Here is a 17,240-nt window from a genome sequence, read left to right on the forward strand (position 1 = left end):
CAAACCCTAACCATAACTTTAGCCCCAACCCTAACCCTAACTTTAGCCCCTACCCTAACCCTAACTTTAGCCCCAACCCTAACTGTAGCCCTAACACTAGCCCCAACCCTAACCGTAGCCCTAACCCTAGCCCTAACCCTAACCCTAGCCCTAACCCTAGCCCTAACCCTAACCCTGATGGGAAAATGGAAATAAATACATTTTTTTATTTTTTTTTATTTTTCCCTAACTAAGGGGGTGATGAAGGGGGGTTTGATTTACTTTTATAGCTGGTTTTCTAGCGGATTTTTATGATTGGCAGCCGTCACACACTAAAAGACGCTTTTTATTGCAAAGAATATTTTTTTGCGTTACCACATTTTGACAGCTATAATTTTTCCATATTTTGGTCCACAGAGTCATGTGAGGTCTTGTTTTTTGCGGAACGAGTTGACATTTTTATTGGTAACATTTTTGGGCATGTGACATTTTTTGATCGCTTTTAATTCCAATTTTTGTGAGGCAGAATGACCAAAAACCAGCTATTCATGAATTTCTTTTTGGGGGAGGGGCATTTATACCGTTCCACGTTTGGTAAAATGGATAAAGCAGTTTTATTCTTCGGGTCAGTACGATTACAGCGATACCTCATTTATATAATTTTTTTATGTTTTGGTGCTTTTATACGATAAAAACTATTTTATAGAAAAAATAATTATTTTTGCATCGCTTTCTCCTGAAGACTATAACTTTTTAATTTTTTTGCTGATGAGGCTGTTTGGTGGCTTGTTTTTTGCGGGACAAGATGACGTTTTCAGCGATACCATGGTTATTTATATCAGTCTTTTTGATCGCGTGTTATTCCACTTTTTGTTCGGCAGTATGATAATAAAGCGTTGTATTTTTTGTTTATTTTACGGTGTTTACTGAAGGGGTTAACTAGTGGGACAGTTTTATAGGTCGGGTCGTTATGGACGCAGCGATACTAAATATGTGTACTTTTTTAAAATTTAGATAAAGAAATGTATTTATGGGAACAATATATATATATTTTTGGGGGGAATTTTTTGTAAATATTTTTTTACACATCTGAATATTTTTTTTTACACTATAACATTGCCCCTGGGGGGGCATCATGTTTTAGTGTAACATCACTGTTCTGACACTTTGCTGTGCACTGTGTCAGATCAGCGATCACACAGGCACAGCACTGACTTCCCGGCGACTGCTCTGAGCAGGCGCTGTGAAGCCACCTCCCTGCAGGACCCGGATACAGCCCCGAAGCCATTTTGGATCTGGGCCTGCTGCAGGTAGGAGGAGGTAAGGACCCTCAGCAACGCGATCACATCGCGTGGCTCCAAGAGTATCAGGGAAGCACGCAGGGAGCCCCCTACCTGCACAATGCTTCCCTATACCGCCGGAACACTGCGATCATATTTGATCGTGGTGTGCTGGGGGTTATTATGCCGGAGGCGGTCTGTGACTGCTCCTGGCACATAGTGCCAGATGTCAGCTGCGATAGTCAGCTGACACACGGCCGCGATCGGTTGCACTCCCCCCGTGAGCGCGGTCGATCGACTATGACGTACTATCCCGTCGGTGGTCATATGGGCCCACCCCACCTCGACGGGATAGTACGTTCAATGTCAGAAAGGGGTTAATAAGTGGGATTTCTTGCCTTATAAATGGGATTGGAGCCATCAGTTGTGTTGTGCAGAAGTCTGGTGGATACACAGCTGATAGTCCTACTGAATAGACTGTTGGAATTCGTTTAATGGCAAGAAAAAAGCAGCTAAGAAAAACGAGTGGCCATCACTACTTTAAGAAATGAAGGTCAGTCAGTCCGAAAAATTGGGAAAAGTTTGAAAGTGTCCCCAAGTGCAGTGGCAAAAACCATCCAGCGCTACAAAGAAACTGGTTCACATGAGGACCACCCCAGGAAAGGAAGACCAAGAGTCACCTCTGCTTCTGAGGATAAGTTTATCCAAGTCACCAGCCTCAGAAAACGCAGGTTAACAGCAGCTCAGATTAGAGACCAGGTCAATGCCACACAGAGTTCTAACAGCAGACACATCTCTACAACAACTGTTAAGAGGAGACTGTGCAGCAGGCCTTCATGGTAAAATAGCTTCTAGGAAACCACTGCTAGGGACAGGCAACAAGCAGAAGAGACTTGTGTGGGCTAAAGAACACAAGGAATGGACATTATACCAGTGGAAATCTTTGCTTTGGTCTGATGGGTCCAAATTTGAGATCTTTGGTTCCAACCACCGTGTCTTTGTGCAACGCAGAAAAGGTGAACGGATGGACTCTACATGCCTGGTTCCCACCGTGAAGCATGGAGGAAGAGGTGTGATGGTGTGGGGGTGCTTTGCTGGTGACACTCTTGGGGAATTATTCCAAATTGAAGGCATACTGAACCAGCATGGCTACCACAGCATCTTGCAGCGGCATGCTATTCCATCCGGTTTGCGTGTAGTTGGACCATCATTTATTTTTCAACAGGACAATGACCCCAAACACACCTCCAGGCTGTGTAAGGGCTATTTGACCAAGAAGGACATTGATGGGGTGCTACACCAGAAGATCACCTGACAGTCACCAGACCTTAACCCAATCGAGATGGTTTGGGGTGAGCTGGACCGCAGAGTGAAGGCAAAAGGGCCAACAAGTGCTAAGCATCTCTGGGAACTCCTTCAAGATTGTTGGAAGACCATTCCCGGTGACTACCTCTTGAAGCTAATCAAGAGAATGCCAAGAGTGTGCAAAGCAGTCATCAAAGCAAAAGGTGGCTACTTTGAAGAACCTAGAATATAAGACATATTTTAAGTTGTTTCACACTTTTTTGTTAAGTATATAATTCCACATGTGTTAATTCATAGTTTTGATGCCTTCAGTGTGAATGTACAATTTTCATAGTCATGAAAATACAGAAAAATCTTTAAATGAGGTGTCCAAACTTTTGGTCTGTACTGTATATATATATATATATATGCATACATATATCAGTGACACAAACACATATACTGTATATATATATATATATATATATATATATATGTATATATATATATCTAATATATAAAGCTGAATGTGTGTATGTGTGTATGTATGTCCGGGATTGGCATCTGCACCGTCGCAGCTACAGCCACAAAATATTGCACAGTCACACGTCTGGACCCCGAGAGCGTCATAGGCTATAGTGTGAGGTGAAATTTTAACCCCGCGCGTTCCAATTCACCAAACAATTTTGCCCCTATCTACATAATGGGGAAAAAAGTGAAAGGAAAAGTGCTGGAGGCGTCGAAGCTACAGCCACAAAATTTTGCACAGTCACACGTCTGGACCCCGAGAGCGTCATAGGCTATGTTGTGAGGTGAAATTTTAACCCCGCGCATTCCAATTCACCAAACAATTTTGCCCCTATCTACATAATGGGGAAAAGTGAAAGGAAAAGTGTTGGAGGTGTCGAAGCTACAGCCACAAAATTTTGCACAGTCACACGTCTGGACCCCGAGAGCGTCATAGGCTATGTTGTGAGGCGAAATTTTAACCCCGCTCTTTCCAATTCACCAAACAATTTTGCCCCTATCTACATAATGGGGAAAAAAGTGAAAGGAAAAGTGTTGGAGGCGTCGCAGCTACAGCCACAAAATTTTGCACAGTCACACGTCTGGCCCCCGAGAGCATCATAGGCTATGTTGTGAGGCGAAATTTTAACCCCACGCGTTCCAATTCACCAAACAATTTTGCCCCTATCTACATAATGGGAAAAAATGAAAGGAAAAGTGTAGGAGGCAAATTGACAGCTGCCAGATGTGAACAAGGGGGACGTAAAGAGTGAGAGCGATGGCGCCAAAGAGTATATACCGTACAGTTGCTAAGGTGGGATACTCACCACACACGGGGATATGAACACACACACAAAATGCGCCACACACTACCACGTGCTTGAACACATATCACCCTCAGCACACATTTCACAACACAAAAGTCGCCGCTCAAAACTCGCCACGCGCAGAACTCGCCACAAGTGCAAAACTCACCTCATGGAAAACTCGCCACATGCAAAACTTGCACACGCGGAAAAATTGCCACATGCACAAAAGTTGCAACACATGCAAAATTTGCCTCACACGAAACTTGCACATACTCAAAAGGCACCACACAAAACTCGCCACGTGCAAAACTCGCCATGCGCAAAACTTGCTGCACACAAGTTGCTACACTAACCTGTCACATGCAACTCGACACACAAAAAGTTGCTACACGCATGTTGCCACACAAAACTCATCTCACAAAAGTCGCTACATGCATGTCGCCACACGCAACTCAACACACACAACTTGACAAACGAAACTCGCCCTAAAACACACACAAGTCTGGTCTTAGCCTTCAAAAATAAAAATCTGATTAATAAGCAGACAAACTACAACAAATGTACCATATAGGAAATACGGCAGCTGTCAGTCACATGACCTGTCTATTATGTGTATGTGTGAGCTAATATATACTGCCAGGGGGAGGGCTTCCTGTTGGCTGGGGTTTATCAGGCTGCCAATTTAGCTTACAAATACTGAGGTAAAAATACTGAGCAAATAACGTGTGAACGAGGTCTAATACAGGAGGAGATGACACACAGGTATATACTATATACAGGGGAGATGACACATAGATATATACTATATACAGGAGAGATGACACACAGGTATATACTATATAGAGGAGGAGATGACATACAGGTACATATATATATATACAGGAGGAGATGACATACAGGTATATACTATATACAGGAGGAGATGACACACAGGTATATACTATATACAGGAGCAGATGACCTACAGGTATATACTATATATAGGAGGAGATGACATACAGGTATATGCTATATATAGAAGATGACATGCAGGTATATACTATATACAGGAGGAGATGACACACAGATATATACTATATACAGGGGAGATGACATACAGGTATATACTATATATAGAAGGAGATGACATTCAGGTATATACTATATATAGGGGAGATGACACACAGCAGGTATATAATATATACAGGGGAGATGACATACAGGTATATACTATATACAGGAGATGACATACAGATGTATACTATATATAAGGGAGATGACAAACATGTATATACTGAGGTGATGAGGTGAAAATGAGAGGTGTGAGGTGAAAATGAAAAGGTGTGAGTGCAAAATGAGAGGAGTGAGGAAAAATAGTGGAGTGATCAGAAAATGACAGATGTGAGGTTGAAATGACAAGTGTTAGGGGGGAATGAGAGGAGTGAGGGAGAAAATGAGAGATGTGAGGGAGAAAATGAGAGATGTGAGGGGGAAAATGAAAGATGTGATTGGGAAAATGAGAGGCGTGATGGGAAAATAAGAGACGTGAGGTGCTATAACTAACCACAGATATTTACTATGCCCAGGCAACACCGGGCTCTTCAGCTAGTTATATATAAAGCAGGAAGTAACAAGAGATCCTTACTGGAATGTGTGGAACTTCATTTGGGGAGGATAACACTGCCTTATATTTATATTTTTGTGAATTGGATTACTGTGAAAATGCTGTCTGCTTATATCATGTACAGCTTCCTCGTGACACTCCTGAAGGAGAAGTGGAGAAAAGAGACCAGGGAGTGCCACTGACAACAAAAGACATGGATCCATCAGAGCTTTCAGGATGACCCGTGGAGTGTACACCACCCTGTTCCAGAAACTTCATCTGCACCCAGGGAAGTATTGCACATATATGCCGATGTCCATTGCCAGTTCAGATAATTTGATGTAGCAATTATCACTATAATACGGACTCATCACCAGCCTGTCCACACTATCAGACCACAGTCCTTTTCTGGATTTTGTTTTGTCCTAGGGATGATCTGTACAGGACCACAGCTGGAGTACTTTGCTCATCTATCAGACTCAAGTGGGCCTCTTCTGTTCATCCCAGTTGCAAACCAGACTCTGCTGTCTCTGGGATTATCTGAAAAAGACCATCAGAAAAATTAATTTTTGCCCCCAATTTTTTATTTTCCTTAAGGTAAGAGAAGAAATTGGACCCCAAAAGTTGTTGCCCAATTTGTCCTGAGTACGCTGATACCCCATATGTGGGGGTAAACCACTGTTTGGGCGCATGGGAGAGCTCGGAAGGGAAGGAGCGCCGTTTGACTTTTCAATGCAAAATTGACAGGAATTGAGATGGGACGCCATGTTGCGTTTGGAGAGCCACTGATGTGCCTTAACATTGAAACCCCCCCCCCACAAGTGACACCATTTTGGAAAGTAGACCCCCTAAGGAACTTATCTAGATGTGTTTTGAGCGCTTTGACCCACCAAGGGCTTCACAGAAGTTTATAATGCAGAGCCGTAAAAATAAAACAAACATTTTTTCCCACAAAAATGATTTTTTTAGCCCCCAGTTTTGCATTTTCCCGAGGGTAACAGGAGAAATTGGACCCCAAAATTTGTTGCCCAATTTGTCCTGAGTGTGATTATACACCATATGTGGGGGGAACCACTGTTTGGGCGCATGGGAGGGCTCGGAAGGAAGGAGTGCCATTTGGAAGGCAGACTTAGATGGAATGGTCTGCAGGCGTCACATTGCGTTTGCAGAGCCCCTAATGTACCTAAACAGTAGAAACCCCCCCAAGTGACCCCATATTGGAAACTAGACCCCCTAGGGAACTTATCTAGTATATATATATATATATATATATATATATATATATATATATATATATATACATATATATATATATATATATTTATTTATATATATATATATATATATTTATATTACAGAGAGAGCTAGATAGAAGATTGGCCGGTAATTCAGTTGTCGGCTTCTGAAAAAACAATGCAGGAGCCGACAGGATAGAAGAGATGGTTTACATACAGTAAATAGATGCAGAATAGGGAGCTATATATATGTCAGTGACAAATACAATTAGTATAATGAGTGGGCAAATTAGGGGACATGTATGTAATTAATAAAATATACTTTATGGGAAAAAAATGGTGTGAGATCCCCCAATAATTTATAGCCAGCAATAGCTATACAGACAGCTGAGAGCTGATATTTGTAGCCTAGGAAGGGGCCATGGATAGTGGCCCCCCTTCCTGGCTAAAAACACCAGCTCTCAGCCGCCCCAGAAAAGGCGCATCTGTAAGATGCGCCAATTCTGGAACATAGCCTTGCTCTTTGAACTGCCCTATAGTGGTGGCATAGGAGGTAATAGTTGGGGTGTTGATGTCACCTTTGTGACATCAAGCCCCGAGGTTAGTAATGAAGATGTGTCAATTAGACGTCCCCTTTACTAACCCCAAATAGTAAATAAAACAAAGACACCCATTAAAAAATCCTTTATTTGAAATAAACACACAGACTCCTTTATTGTTCTTAATTAAACCATAGTTACAACATCTGCTATTTCCCCGAAGCCCTTGATCTCCTGTAATAAACATAAGATAGTAAACCAACAATATACCCATACCTGTCCGTCGTTGTGTCCCACGCTGTAATCCATATCTGGGGGATATACAGTTTGCAAGCAGGAAAGTGCTAAGATGCAACTATCCCAGCTATAAACTACTGGGGAAAGAATGAGATGCTGCCGGCGCTTGCTTCAGAGACAAGCGCTGACGTCACTGATTCTGCACTCCCTCACAGTCTGAACTCAGATGAACTCTTGAGCGTGGGAAAATGCCAGCTGATTTTCCCACGCTCAAGAGTTTAATGTGGGTCAGGCTGTGAGGGAGCGCAGCATCAGTGACATCAAGAGTTCATCTGAGTTCAGACTGTAAGGGAGTGCAGACTCAGTGACATCAGCGCTTGTCTCTGAAGCAAGCGCCGGCAGCATCTCATTCATTCCCCAGTAGTTTACATCCAGGGCGGTCGCATTAGCACTGCTTCCGGTTGTAAACTGTATATACCCCAGACATGGATTATGGTGTGGGACTGAACGCTGGACAGGTATGGGTATACTGTTCGTTTTGTTATTATTTCTTTATAACACAAGATCGAGGGCGTCACATAGATTAGCAGTAGCAATAAAATGGTCAAACTGTGTTTAGTGTTTTATTTCATTAAAATACTTTATTCTGTCTGTGTCTTTATTTAACCCTTTACCAACTATTGGATTAGTAATGAATAGGTGTCTTATACCACTTGCCACCACTACAGGGCAAGTGGGAAGAGCGGGGCTAAGTGCTTTTTCTGGGGTGGCTGAGTGCTGATGTTTTTAGCTGGGGGGGGGGGGCAATATCCATAGTCCTTTCCTAGGCTATTAATATCAGACTGCAGCTGTCTGCATAGCGTTAGCTGGTTATTAATTATGGGGGGACCCAATGTCATTTTTTTGGGGGGTCCCCAATTTTTTTAGCCAGTAAAGGCTAAGTATACAGCTGTGAGCTGATATTAATAGCCTGGGAAGCTCCATGGGTAATACCCCCTTCCAAGGCCATAAACATCTGCCCCCAGTCACTGGCTTTCCCTCTGCTGGTTTTGAAAATTGTGCGGGAGCCCATGCCATTTTGTTTTCGTAAAATAATTGTTTATTAATTACATAAATGTTCCCTAATTTGCACACACACTGTACTAATTGTATTTGTCACTGACATCTATATATCTATATGTATTTACTGTATGTAATCGATCTCTTCTATCCTGTCAGCTCCTGCATTGATTTTACAAAAGCTGGCAAATTACACTAAATCTCCCCCACATAGGGAATACCCCCACACAGGAAATATCCCTCCACACTCAGTAAATCTCCCACAGTAAATTCCCCCATGCAGTAAATTCTCTCATACAGTAAATACCCCACACACACAGAGTAAATACCCCAATCACAGTAAATACCCCCCATACACACAGTATATTCCAACTGTACACACAGTACATTCCCCCACACAGAGTATATACCCCCACACAGAATACAGTGGGGGGAAAAAGTATTTAGTCAGCCACCAATTGTGCAAGTTCTCCCACTTAAAAAGATGAGAGAGGCCTGTAATTGACATAATAGGTAGACCCCAACTATGAGAGTTAAAATGAGAAAACAAATCCAGAAAATCACCTTGTCTCATTTGGCAAGATTTGTTTTGCAAATTATGGTGGAAATAAGTATATGGTCACCTAAAAACATGCAAAAAATTTTCACAGACCTATAACTTCTTCTTTAAGAGGCTCCTCTCTCCTCCACTCATTACCTATAGTAATGACATCTCTTTGAACTTGTTATCAGTATAAAAGACACCTGTCCACAAGCTCGAACAGTCACACTCCAAACTCCACTATGGTGAAGACCAAAAAGCTGTCAACGGACACCAGAAACAAAATTATAGCCCTGCACCAGGCTGGGAAGACTGAATCTGCAATAGGCAAGCAGCTTGGTGTGATGAAATCAACTGTGGGAGCAATAATAATAAAATGGAAGACATACAAGACCACTGTTAATATCCCTTGATCTGGGAATCCATGCAAGATCTCATCCCGTGGGGTCAAAAAAAAATCATGAATGGAGAGCAAAAATCCCAGAACCACACGGGGGGACCTAGTGAATGACCTGTATAGAGCTGGGACCACCATAACAAAAGCTACCATCAGTAACACACTACGCCGCCAGGAAATGAGATCATGCATTGCCAGAACGTGTCGCCCTACTTAAGCCAGTACATGTCCGGGCCTGTCTGAATTTTGCTAAAGAGCATTTGGATTGTCCAGAAGAGTATTGGGAGAATGTCATATGGTCTGATGAAACCAAAATAGAGCTGTTTAGTAGAAACAAAACTCGTCGTGTTTAGAGGAGACAGAATGCTGAGTTGCATCTAAAGAACACCATACCTAATCTGAAGCATGATGGTGGCAACATCATGCTTTGGGTTTGTTTCTCTACACTCTACAAAGGGACCAGGACGACTGATCCGTGTACATGAAAGAATGAACAGAGCTATGGCCTGTTGGTCAGGGCATGTTGGTGCCACCTGTTGGTGGCTCTTGGGGACCGGAGTTGGGGAACACTGCTGTAAGTGATATCTGTAATTTGAATGTAACCCCTTCTCATGTACAGCACCATGGAATCAATGGTGCTATATAAATAAATAATAATAATAGCTATGTATCATGAGATTTTGAGTGCAAACCTCCTTCCATCAGCAAGGGCGTTGAAGATGAAACGTGAATGGGTCTTTCAGCATGATAGTGATCCCAAGCACACCGCCAGGGCAATGAAGGAGTGGCTTCGTAAGAAGCATATGAAGGTCCTGGAGTGGCCTAGCCAGTCTCTAGATCTCAACCCCATAGAAAATCTTTGGAGGGAGTTGAAAGTCCATGTTGCCCAGTGACAGGCCCAAAACATCACTGCTCTAGAGGAGATCTGCATAGAGGAATGGGCCAACATACCACCAACAGTGTGTGCCAATCTTGTGAAGACTTACAGAAAACGTTTGACCTCTGTCATTGCCAACAAAGAATATATAACAAAATATTGAGATGAACTTTTGTTAATGACCAAATACTGTATTTTCCACCATAATTTGCAAAATAAATCTGGCCAAAACAGACAAGTTGATTTTCTGCATTTGTTTTCTCATTTTGACTCTCATAGTTGTGGTCTACCTATTATGTCAATTACAGGCCTCTCTGATATTTTTAAGTGGGAGAACTTGCACAATTGGTGGCTGACTAAATACTTTTTTCCCCACTGTATATACTCCCTGCACACAGAGTACATTCCCCCACACAAAGAGTACATACCCCAAAACACAGAGTATAAACCCCCACATGCAAAGTATATACTCACACACAGAAAATCTCCCCATTACCCCGTTACATTTAGTCTTTGGTGTCTTCAGATCCAGTCTGGAGCACTTTTCACCGATGCTCCTCACGCTTCTAAACGTCGGCGAGTGATGTCAGCAGCGTGATCCTATGACCTGATCACGCTGCTGGCATCGCTCTGACCACAGAGCTTCAATTGTACTTGCATATGAAAGATACAAGTACAATTGATCACTGGATTCTGGGAGCCGGCGCACTGCACATTCTGTGAGACAGCTGTCAGCTTGACAGCCGGCTCAGATAACGGCCAACTCCCAGTTCAGGGGAGGCAGAATGCAACTGCTGGGGGAGACATTTTGGACCAGCGCATTAGGCGGCCCGACTGACTTCCCTGCCGGTTGCACCCGGGGAACATGCCCTGTCTGCTCCCCCTTAGATACGCCTCTGGTGTATGATAAAGCCTGAAACTCTTCCTTGTTTCCACTGTTGTGTACACCACCATGCTCGGCACTTATCAACAACTGTGATGTGTAATCCAAATTTGTCCCATCCAAATGAATAGGGTCAAGCTATATATAGTATACACTAGATGGTGGCCCAATTCTAACGCATCGGGTATTCTAGAATATGTATGTAGTTTATTTGTGAAGTTTTCAGAATAATGGAATTTATACACAGGATTCGGCTGGCAGGGCGCGACCAATTAGCGAAGCGTCGTTCAAATTCCTGGCCAATTCGCGGCTGGACTGCGCCTGTCGCTGATTGGTCACGCCAATTATTATTATTTGAAACATTAGATCGTTTTACTTTTGATACTGCATACGCAGCATCAATAGTAAAATGTTGGTTACACGGGATTAATAGCAGCTTTAATGGAGTGCATTACACCGCGGTCCATTAACTCTGGCATTAACCCTGTGTGAGGGCTGACTGGAGGGGAGTATGGAGCGGGCACTGACTGCGGGGAGGAAGGAGCGGCCATTTTGCCGCCGGACTGTGCCCGTCGCTGATTGGTCATGGGCGTTTTGCCACGACCAATCAGCGACTTGGATTTCCATGACAGAGGCCGCGACCAATGAATATCCATGACAGACAGACAGAAAGACAGACCGGCAGAAAGACGGAAGTGACCCTTAGACAATTATATAGTAGATTTTTCTTACATACTAACCTATCGGTGATGGATGCCACTGAGCTTTTTATAACGGATCGATTACGTTTATGCCATAAAAGTTATGGGGTGATACCTATGACGGGTGCCATTCATTGGCATCTGCCATTCTTAGACTATTGAAGACAAATCTCAAAAGCTCTTCTACAATTCACAAAATATCCATCCAATGCAACTATTTACGAGTAATGAATGCCACTCTTGGGTATCAGTCACAACCTCCCATATAACTTGTACAACAGGAGCTTTTTCAGCGTTAACGCTAAATTCAGCAATAAAATGAGATGTGAATGGTGCCTAATCTAGTCCACACGACCTAATTATGTCACACAATGCCAGCCTCCGCTCTGCTCATAAAGCTGCTCTCAGAAAGCATACACACCCAGCACCACAACACAGCACACCCTTTAGCTGCATACTATCACTATGTATTTATAACAGATCCCTATTGTCAAGGATAAGTACATAGTCGTAAGATTACATCTGCCCATATGACTCATCAAAGAGTCGATAGTGACTTGTAGGATCGCTGCTTCCAACAGGTGGCGCTATAGAGTTCTAGTCCACCTCCTCTCTGAAGAGGCAATATGCGGATTTATAGTTGTGCTAACAAGTTTACATACCTCAGCAGAATTTTTGCTTTCTTGGCCTTTTTTTTCAGAGAATATGAATGATAACACCGAAACTTTTTCACCACTCATGGTTAGTGGTTGGGTGAAGCCATTTATTGTCAAACTACTGTGTTTTCTCTTTTTAAATCATAATGACAACCCAAAACATCCAAATGCCCCTGATCAAAAGTTTGCATACCCTATTTTTTAATTCTGTGTATTGCCCCCTCTAACATCAATGACAGCTTGAAGTCTTTTGTGGTAGTTATGGATTATGTGCTTTATTTTCTCAAATGGTAAAACTGTCCACTCTTCTTGGCAAAAAGCCTCCCGTTCCTGTAAATTCCTGGGCTGTCTAGCATGAACTGCGTGCTTGAGATCTCCCCAGAGTGGCTCAATTACATTGAGGTCAGGAGACTGAGATGGCCACTCCAGAACCTTCACTTTGTTCTGCTGTAGCCAATGACAAGTCAACTTGGCCTTGCGTTTTGGATCGCTGTCTTGTTAGAATGTCCAAGTACTTCCCATGTGCAGCTTCCAGGCTGAGTGCAAATATGCCACCAGTATTTGCTGAAAACATGCTGTGTCCTGTGCCTTTGTAGCTCACAATCCCCAAAACAACAGCGATCCACCTTTGTGCTTTAAAGTAGGAATGGTGTTCCTTTCATCATAGGCCTTGTTGACCTCTCTGCAAATGTAACATTTATGGTTGTGGCCAAAAAGTTCAATTTTGGTCTCATCACTCCAAATTACCTTGTTCCAGAAGTTTTGGTGAGATATTTTGTGGCTTTTGCACAGTAATGGCTTTCTTCTGGCGACTCGACCATGCAGCCCATTTTTCTTAAAGTGCCTCCTTATTGTGCATCTTGAAATAGCAACACCGCTAGTTTTCAGAGAGTCCTATATTTCAGCTGATGTTATTTGTGGGTTTTTCTTTGCATCCCAAACAATTTTCCTGGCAGTTGTGGACGACATTTTTGTTGATCTACCTGATCGTGGTTTCGTTTTTTTACAGAGCCCCTGATTTTCCATTTGTTAATCCCAGTTTGAACGCTGCTGACTGGCATTATCAATTCCTTGGATATCTTTTTGTATCCCTATGCTGTTTTATACAGTTCAACTACCTTTTCCCGTAGATCCATCGACAATTCTTTTGCTTTCACTATGACTCACAATCATGGCCGTATTTAGAGTTTCTGCTGCCCTAGGCACTTTTCGTGCTGTCTCCCCCATTGGTGAGTATGACTAATGCAGAGACTGTCGGCAGTGACTTAGGCTACTTTCACATCAGCGATTTTTGACATTTGCAGCAGATCCGGCAGTTTTTCCGCATCCGTAATGGATCACTTATGGCAACACTGTGTTTGGCCTCATTCATTCCCTATGGGACTTGCGGCACTTGCGGTTTTGCTGCAATCCGGCAAATGCGGTACTTGCAGCAACAGGAAAAAAAATGCTGCTAGCAGTGGTTTTTTTTTGTCTCACCTCAAGTGCTGCACATGTCCGCAAGTCCCATAGGGAATGAATGAGGCCGAACGCAGAGTTGCCGGCCTGTAAGTGATATGTTACACGACAGAGGCGGAAAAACTGCAGTATCTGCCGCGAACGGAGAAAATCGCTATTGTGAAAGGAGCCTTAGCAAACCTTTCCATTAGTTGTCATATGAGAATCTGGTGGATCTCATACACAGTACATGGTCAGTTGATTCTGCCACGGTTGCAAGGTTTGGCTGACAGCTTTTTAAGGGGAACCTGTCAGTCGATTCATACTACCAAAACCACGGGCAGCATCACTCAGACTGCAAACAGGGAAGTTTATCTCTGCAATGCTGGGACGTTTCAGAGAGAATAGTTTGAAGAGCTGGATGGGTAATTTAGTGAGAGAACGGACTAATCTGTTGCTATCGTCTGTGGGCTTCTCACTCCATGTCTCTAGATCAGGGGTGGGCAATTTATTTCCGAGGGGCCAGATGAAAGACCATGACTGTTGTGGAGGCCGAACCAATAGCATGAAAATAATTCTACTCAATATTAATTAATATTAATTTTATCACTTAATATTGAGCAGAATTAAGTATGTTGACACTCCCTATATATCTTTAAACCCCCCACAGCCCCTTAAATACAGCATGAGCCCCACACAGCCTCCCCATATACAGCATGAGACCAGCCTCTCATCTCCTCTCCTCAGCAGCCTCCCCTCTCCTCACCAGCCTCTCACATCCTCCCATCACCAGCCTCCCCTCTCCTATCAGCAGCCTCTCCTCACCAGCCTCTCATCTCCTCTCCTCAGCAGCCTCCCCTCACCAGCCTTTCATCGCCTCTCCTCAGCAGCCTCCCCTCACCAGCCTCTCATGTCCTCTCCTCAGCAGCCTCCCCTCACCAGCCTCTCATGTCCTCTCCTCAGCAGCCTCCCCTCACCAGCCTCTCATGTCCTCTCCTCAGCAGCCTCCCCTCACCAGCCTCTCATCTCCTCTCCTCAGCAGCCTCCCCTCACCAGCCTCTCCATTCCAGCCTCTCCTCTCCTTTCCAGCCTCTCCTCTCCTTTCCAGCCTCTCCTCTCCAGCCTCTCCTCTCCTTTCCAGCCTCTCCTCTCCAGCCTCTCCTCTCCAGCCTCGCCTCTCCTCTCCTTTCCAGCCTCTCCTCTCCTGCCTCTCCTCTCCTTACCAGCCTCTCATCTCCTCTCCTTTCCAGCCTCTCATCTCCTTTACAGCCTCTCCTCTCCTGCCTCTCCTCTCCTTTCCAGCCTCTCCTCTCCTTACCAGCCTCTCCTCTCCTTTCCAGCCTCTCCTCTCCTGCCTCTCATCTCCTTTCCAGCCTCTCCTCTCCTTACCAGCCTCTCATCTCCTCTCCTTTCCAGCCTCTCATCTCCTTTCAAGCCTCTCCTCTCCTGCCTCTCATCTCCTTTCCAGCCTCTCCTCTCCTAACCAGCCTCTCCTCTCCTTTCCAGCCTCTCCTCTCCTGCCTCTCATCTCCTTTCCAGCCTCTCCTCTCTTGCCTCTCATCTCCTTTCCAGCCTCTCCTCTCCTTACCAGCCTCTCCTCTCCTCTCCTTTCCAGCCTCTCCTCTCCAGCCTCTCCTCTCCAGCCTCTCATCTCCTTTCCAGTCTCTCCTCTCCTTACCAGCCTCTCCTCTCCTTTCCAGCCTCTCCTCTCCTTTCCAGCCTCTCCTCTCCTGCCTCTCCTCTCCTTACCAGCCTCTCATCTCCTCTCCAGCCTCTCCTCTCCTTTCCAGCCTCTCCTCTCCTTTCCAGCCTCTCCTCTTCTGCCTCTCATCTCCTTTCCAGCCTCTCCTCTCCTTACCAGCCTCTCCTCTCCTTTCCAGCCTCTCCTCTCCTGCCTCTCATCTTCTTTCCAGCCTCTCCTCTCCTGCCTCTCATCTCCTTTCCAGCCTCTCCTCTCCTTACCAGCCTCTCCTCTCCTTTCCAGCCTCTCCTCTCCTTTCCAGCCTCTCATCTCCTTACCACCATCTCCTCTCCTCTCCTTACCAGCCTCTCCTTTCCAGCCTCTCCTCTCCTGCCTCTCAGCTCCTTTCCAGCCTCTCCTCTCCTTACCAGCCTCTCATCCCCTCCCCTTAGCAGCCTCCCCTCTCCTCACTCACTCCAGCAGACTCCCGTCTCCTCTCTCACCTCACTCCTCTCTGCAGCTTCCTCTCCTCTGAGTCCTCACACACTGCCCGCCTCCTCCTCTCCCTGCTCACCGCCGACTTCAGTATCTTCTCCCACAAACAATACCTGCTTCTCTGCAGTCTGCTCCAGTGCTCTACAGTAAGAAGAGCGCGCAGCCTGTCACATGACCGGCGTCAGGAGGAACATGATGCACTTTGGCTGCTGCTTAAAGGTACAGCACCCTTTTCTGCCCCATACAGTAGTCAGGGCAGCAATGCCCTGATGGCGGCCTTGCGCCCGAGACCCCTTCCACCCGCAGCAGCTGGGACTGAGGTGGGTGGGCGGGGGGACCCCCCGGACTTAAAAAAAAATAATTTTTTTTTTAAACTTGCTCAGGTGCCGCCCCCCTGCATTGTCCCCGCCCTAGGCACGTGCCCTCAAGTGCCTAGTCAAATATGGCCCTGCTCACAATCCAGAAACGTCAGTGGCTGGATGAAAGATGCAAGTGGCTGTCTGGATCCCAGAAACTAGGAAAAACAAAATCCAGCTCACCATACCGACATTCCCAGGAGCTCGGAGCACGGAACCGCTGTGTCAGGGCGTGGACGAACAGGAAAGAGAAGGAGATCCAGCTCAACGAAATAGTGAAAAATCCATAATTTATTTCACTCAAAATACAGTTAAAGGACAAAACATCAGCATACAGAAAAAATTATAAAAACAAGGTCAACGCGTTTCCGGTGACTAAGCACCCTTAATCATGATTTCCTATCCCAGAAACTAACATAGCTTATACAAACACATTGATTACAAGTATGCTGTCCTCATACACGTCAGCAGGGTATGCAATGAGACATGTAGCAAAACCCCTGTCTTCTTTAAGAAAAAGAGACTGTAATGTTGTAACCTTCTTTTATTGCTTGTAGATGTGACAGGAAAGGGTGAAACTATAAGATGCAATAACAGGAGCATTTCAGAATATATAACTGTACAATGCATAGAATACAGAGTCTGCAATACACAGTAACATGAGGTAATATACAAGCTGATAATTACCTATTTAATACAGCAAAC

The sequence above is a fragment of the Ranitomeya imitator genome, chromosome 3 (assembly GCF_032444005.1).
Source record: "Ranitomeya imitator isolate aRanImi1 chromosome 3, aRanImi1.pri, whole genome shotgun sequence".
NCBI classification, from domain to species: Eukaryota; Metazoa; Chordata; class Amphibia; order Anura; family Dendrobatidae; genus Ranitomeya; species Ranitomeya imitator.